This window comes from Sinocyclocheilus anshuiensis, unplaced genomic scaffold, assembly GCF_001515605.1.
Source record: "Sinocyclocheilus anshuiensis isolate Anshui unplaced genomic scaffold, SAMN03320099.WGS_v1.1 scaffold1287, whole genome shotgun sequence".
Lineage (NCBI taxonomy): Eukaryota > Metazoa > Chordata > Actinopteri > Cypriniformes > Cyprinidae > Sinocyclocheilus > Sinocyclocheilus anshuiensis.
Window position 1 is genome coordinate 754654 of NW_015539958.1, and position 6670 is coordinate 761323.

Genomic DNA, 6670 nt, shown 5'->3' on the forward strand with positions numbered 1-6670 from the left:
TAGGAAAACACAAGACACAGGAACACAGAACTGACACACGTCTCCTTCACTTGTTCTGCCATGCGCTTCTCATCCGTGTGGGGCTTGTTTACATAAGAGTGCGCATGCATCTTTAACGCAGCATACAGAGGTGTTATGCATTGTAACCAGCTGGTGGGAAAAGTATTCTTAAAATGCATTCAAAATTCTGAATAATTTGTAATATATAATTATTCACGGTATTTAGAAGTGCCAGCAATAACAATATCGTGCATATTAATTACCGGGATATATCGCATTATCGAATACCGGCACAAGTCTAATACACACACTACTGTTCAAAAGATTTCAGTCTTCAGTGTCACATGATCCTTCAGAAATCATTTTAATATGCTGATTTGCTGCTCAAGAAATATGTTTTTGAATCATCACTCCGGCCGGACAGGGCATCATCACAATATGGTAAGGGGCGTAACATTTCCGTCACACGCTTGAGGTATTCGGCCAATCACAACGCACTGGATAGTTGGCCAATCACAGCACACCTCGCTTTTTCAGACCGATGAGCTTTGTAAAAATCAACACGTTTCAGAAAGGCGGGGCATAGAGGAGAAACAATAATGTACAGTATGTGGAAAATAATGTGTTTTTTGAACCTTAAACCGCATAAACACATTTCATTACACCAAATACAAAAAATAATGTTCTTTTTAGCAGCATCATATGACCCCTTTAACATTGTGGAAACAATTATACACTTTTTAAATTATTTTATTAATGAAAAGTTCAAAGAACACAACTGATTCGAAACAGAAATCTTTTGTAACTTTATAAATGGCTTTAATGTAACTTTCAATGTATCTTTGCTGAATAAAAGTTAAAAGAAAAAAATCTTATGGACCCTAAACTTTTGAACAATCGTGTATATAAGGAATTTTTTGCTCTATTTCTTTTTATTCATGTTGATTAAATATTTTTTTTTATTAATAAATGTAATAATAATAACATTTAAATGGTGAACTACAAATAAATCACCAATGTGAATAACAGGAATTTTTTAAAAAAGCTCATAAGTATAAAACCCAGAAAATGTATGCTTAATTGTCATGAAAATCTGATCTCCCACATGAACCAGAGTTCAGCATGATGAAAACTATGCAGTGAGCACTAAGCCATGACACTAACACTGTGCATAGCCACTGTCACAGGAGCGTGTCTTGTGTCTTCAGATCACAGAATTTGAGGGAAAAGCTCCTGCGTAATATAGATGATGGTGGTAGCTTTCACAATACAAAGCATTGTGGGCTGTAATGTTGTGTCCAATCTTTTCACTCCTCATGGCTTTCCAAGAAAGGGGTCTGAATGCATTTAATGGGTTTGTTGTGTAAACACAGCCACTTGTGAGAGCAAGAAGAAACTCATATAGAACAGAAGAAAACGTGAAGAGGAAGGAAATTAATGTGTTTAAATTAATCTCGTGATCGCCTCAGACACAGACACACTGGGATGATCATACACAATAATTTATACTCATTTAAAGTACCACAAGTAAGGAAACATAGGGAAAATGAGAAAACCTTCATAAAGCAAGATGATAGGAACAAAAAAAACTGAGAATCACAGAGAAAGAAGATGCTGTTTATAATACAGACAGACCAATATTAGCCAGGCCGGTCAATCAATATTTGACAATTTTGAGAATACCAGCATCAAGTTGAACCGAAATTACACACTTCCCCTTTTAAATTCAACAATTTTGTGTATATCTAATTTGCTATGATTAAAAAGTATTATATGTATATATCAGAATTATATCAGCCAGTTGGTCTCTAGATATCAGTATCATCCCGTATCAGAGTTAAAAACTCATACTGGTCAACCACTAGTCATTTGTGCATGTGCAGAAGTGTTGGCTTGTCTCTGTGTTTGTGTTTATTAAACTCACTGGTTTAAGCCGTCAACATATCCTCAGCATGGCTGCATGACTTGTGTGTCTCTCAACTACAAGCACTGCATAAAACATCAAATTCCATGCACATAAACACACTCAAAACTACATATTGAAACATCACTCCCGGCGGGGTCATCTGATCAGTCCGCTGACAGTTTTTATGATGATGACTGCACAGTCTGAAATGAACCAGCAAAGAACCTCAGTGATGTTAGACTGAAGCATAATGCATTAAAGTGGACATATATTACACTTGAGTAGCATTTAATTTTTCCCCTAAAGCTCACAAAGCTTTTTTTTTTTTCATATGGTTTCCCTGAAGTCTACAGATAGCTAGCTATAGATAGATAGATGCGTTTTGAAAAATACATGTTGTAAAATCTTTTTCATCATCATTGAAAACTCTGGTAAGATTATATCTTCCAAAATGTAAATGTGTAAGACAAAGCAGCAATTAAAATGACCATGTGAGAAACATTTGCATTCGATTTGCTTTTAAAGTGAGCTGTCACCTATGAGCACGAGCTTTCACTCAAAACGGAAGTAACTTGTAAAAGAAGAGAGTTCACAGCCCGCCTCTTCCTGTCCCACTCTCTCTCTCTCTGTGTGTGTGTGTGCGTACGTGCATACGTGTAAGCATGTGTGTTTCCAAGCAGTGCAACTGCACAGACATACATGTATTGAAAGCTGCACACCTACACAGAGACACAAAAACCACTGATTTCCAGTTAGCTTACCATACACATGAACACTACGCTTATATAAAAAAAAAAAGGCAGACACAAAAGCCACTCACTGCCAGTCAACTAACCACAAAGACAAACACTCAATTCCGGTTGATGTGATGGGTTAAGGAGACTGATGTGTGACGTGATTTGGACAGTTGCTGTTGCTGAAATCAGGTCAGATGTCTGTGTGATCTTATGAAGCATTCTTGACCCTGACAGCTCTCTGTACCCATTAACACTTCCTGTCACACCTCACACTAGACCTGCATTTCTCTCTTCACCACTCTATCAATCCTATTGGATATTTGATGGCTGCTGATATTAGATGTTTAATTGTGTCCACATTTCATAGCATTTAGATCATCATTGTCTAGCACTAACCTAAAGGGATAGATTTAACCATTTAGAGGTCTCCCTTTCGAAAAGTGCTTTCACTTTAAAAGTGCTTATTGACGTGAGTTGGTGTGCTCAACACCAGCAACAACTGCAGAAATATTTCTTAATCTTAGTTGTTTTTGGATTAATCCATATCAGCCAAAATGTCCAATATCCATTCATTAATTTAATTAAAGGTGCAATATGTAAGATTTTTTTATTAAAATATCCAAAAATCACTAGAACAGTGTTATATATTTTGCTGACTTGTGTACTTAACATATCCCAAATGTTTTGAAGAATGTTTAAATTCAGAGAAATAAGCAATTTTAACTAGTGACACGGACCGTGTCTATAGTGTCACCTGCAAACACCTGCCAATGAACGTCATACACCCTCGATTTCCGGTTTTGTTTTGTAGAAAACATGGCAAGACCAAAAACGTTTTAATATGTTGTGTGTTTTATTAGACAGGTGACGACCGCACAGAGTAGCATCATAACAAAACTTTCAAACGTATCTAGTATGATGAAACAGCACTGCTTTACCCCACATACGCACGACCGGAAGGAGCGGAAGCACTAAAGTGTGGCATAATAAAAGCTCTGCTGCTGCTTTCGAGCCGTTATTAGCAATTGCTTCAGCGGCCTCGTTTCGCTTCGACGGCTTTCCACCTCACTCTGCTTCATACTACGATGTTAATAAATCTTTAATACATTAGCTCATCCACGAACATGATTTCTGCCTGAGTCCCGTCGGATTGCATCGGCTGTGGGGATGAAGATGACAACTCCCATGATTCCACACTCAGTCACGGCATCATCAAACTACGCCTTTGTTTCTTTGTTTGTTTAGAATATGCGCCCTCTAGCAGTGAAAACTTACATATTGTACCTTTAAATTTGGACTGCAATTAAATGAAATAATTAAGTCAGGCCATGTAAATATTTTAGGTATTTATCTTGTTGCATTTTAATTTGGAATGTCAATTTATTAAATTGTTTAATTAGAATAAAAACATTATATCCTTGAAAATTGATCGAATTAATTGCAAGTAAATTTAATAATAAAACCAGGCAATTTAAATATTCTAGTTTTTTTTTGAATGTCAGTCGATTAAATAGTATCAATACAATAATAACATGATATTCTTGCAAATTAATTGCAAAAGAATGTAATAACATAGTCTGGATGTAAATATTCTACGTATTTTTCTTAGAATGTATTATGTTGGAATGTCAACCAATTAAAAGTTTAATTAGATTAATATCATGATATGCAGACACACTTTGATCATTGCATGACACTGCCCAGATCTCACACAGAATGTGACCACATATGTAGCCCTCAAGTCAGCTGACCTCTCTTGACAGTTAGAGCTTTGTGACTATAAGAGCCAAATAAGGTTGTCTGTGCAGCTCTGAACATCCTACATCTGAAGAAGCCATTTTACATGAGGATACTCTTCTAGACTTCTCATCTGCATTTAACTACAGTGCCTTGTGCGCTTGAGCCTAAACTGCAGATCAAGCTGTGATTCTGTCACATTGTGAATTCTGGACTTTCTTCTCCTGTTGAGAGCAGTATGATAAAAAAACAGCAGCATTACTGTCTCATGCTTGTTTGTTTCTACTGGGGCTCCTTGAGGAACTATGATCCTCCCAGTGCTATTGTCTGTAAGTATAATACGAGAAATTCAGATTTGAGCTGTTAGAATGCAGATTATACGGCTCTGGTAGACCTGTCAGACTGCTCAGAACACTTTGAGTCTACAGCTAGAAATATCCATGACCAGTAAGAACGAAGGAACAACTGCTTGACTTCAACAGAAACAACAGAGAGTCAGTGATAAACTGATTTTCACAGGAGCAGACAGAATTTGTGGTAAGATATACAGTCCTGGATAAGTAGCAAAAAAATGTTGTTGACCTCTTGGTTTCTAGAATCGCACTGCTAGCTGTGAAATCAGTGAAATCTCACTGGTTGAAAGTACCACAACACATAGCTGTATATTAATGTTCAAATATTTTCTGATACATCACATATGGTTTAATTTTCATCATGGACAGACAAATTGCCTGTCACATTCTGCTTAAAAAACAGTGTTAGTAAACAGAGGTTTGAATATATGTAAATTTGTAATATGAACAATGTCCATGGCAAAAACTATCTAGGAATTAAAAAGTTTAAAAACTTCAGGTGCCTAGGATCAAAGGTAAACTAGCAAAAAAAAATTATAAATAAAAAAATAGTGAAAAATGTAATTGAATAAAAAGATATTGTAAATAATTTATTTATTTTTATTTATTTTTTTGCTTAGAAAGGCTATGTTTGAACCTCTGTTGCCTTCATCGGTTTCTGGACCTTTCTGACCACATTGCTGTGTAGGAGGCTAAGAAAATAAAATACACAAATAAAGTACACTTCTCAAATACCTTGAACCTCCACCTTCAGGGAGAAGGTAAATAATTCCACCTCTCAATAAAAACAAATTGGTAAATAATTCCACCTCTCAATAAAAACAAATTACAAAGGCATTTTTTCATTCCCGTAGCTGTAAAAATTAAGGATGCACTGATTTGGGTATTTTTACTAACACGGGTATCATTATATGCCAAACATGCCAAAATTGGTGCATTCATAATTTATTTTTATTTTTTATATAATTTTGTAAATCATAATATATGCAATTGATTTAATTTTAAAGAATATTCAATCATTAATAATGATAATTAATATAATCTTTAATTAACTATCATCATAGTAATCTTAATTATTAGTGTCATTTTTTAATTATTATTTTATGAAAAAAATGCAGTTAGTTATTTAATAAAATCTTATCCCACATTCATGGTTTCTGAGGTTCCTGAGATATACATTAACAGGCAGATGAAATGTGATTGTCCATAATATAGCTATAAAAAATTAAATAAAATTGTGTATGCTGCTGTGTGAATGGGCTAGTAACTTTTCATCCTTGAAATTCCAACTAACTGAAGGTAATAATTGTAACTTTCTACTAATTCCCATCATCACATATACATACAGCATAAAAACTGTGACAACAAATAACAGCAATCACATCACAATCATAGCAACATCAGAACAAGACAATCAATTACACACACATATGCAGAAATGTAGTTTACCTCTTATCTCAAGCTCTCTGTTACCATCTAAGAACAGGAACTTCTGGAGAGGAAACCCGGAAAACCTGAACATTTGGGAGACAGAAAGAGAGAAGGAGAAAACTGTATGAGTATTTTTTCTCATCTCGTACAATTTTGAGCAAAGGAAAAAAAACATTGAGGAGAACACATTTCTGTGTGAAGTTAAAAAAAATTAACTCTTATTCAATTTAACAGAGATACTAACAGAACATGTGAGGTAAGTGTACAAAGGGCTGTTAAGGTCTATAAAATGTTACTTCCTCTCAGTCTGCCATTCTCTCCTCAGAGGGAAAGAAAATCTAAGAGAGGGAAAAAGAGGAATATGTCTCCACTGACATTTGAAGCATTAAATGTATTCCATCTTAATATACGGTTACTGGGTACATCCACAGCCCACAGATGCTGAATGAGGAAACTGAAGGACACAAACACACACACACACACACACACACACACACACACTCTTT

At 35.3% G+C, this 6670-nt stretch overlaps 1 protein-coding gene across 1 annotated transcript in view; it reads right to left on the bottom strand.

Annotated features, from left to right (window-relative positions):
• LOC107687020 (signal transducer and activator of transcription 5B-like) overlaps positions 1 to 6670 on the bottom strand; it is a 97791-nt gene that overhangs the window by 32914 nt on the left and 58207 nt on the right. Inside the window, exon 2 of the mRNA XM_016484158.1 lies at positions 6183 to 6247. The gene's annotated coding sequence lies outside the window, so the exon portion shown is untranslated. The remainder of the gene's footprint in view (positions 1 to 6182; positions 6248 to 6670) is intronic.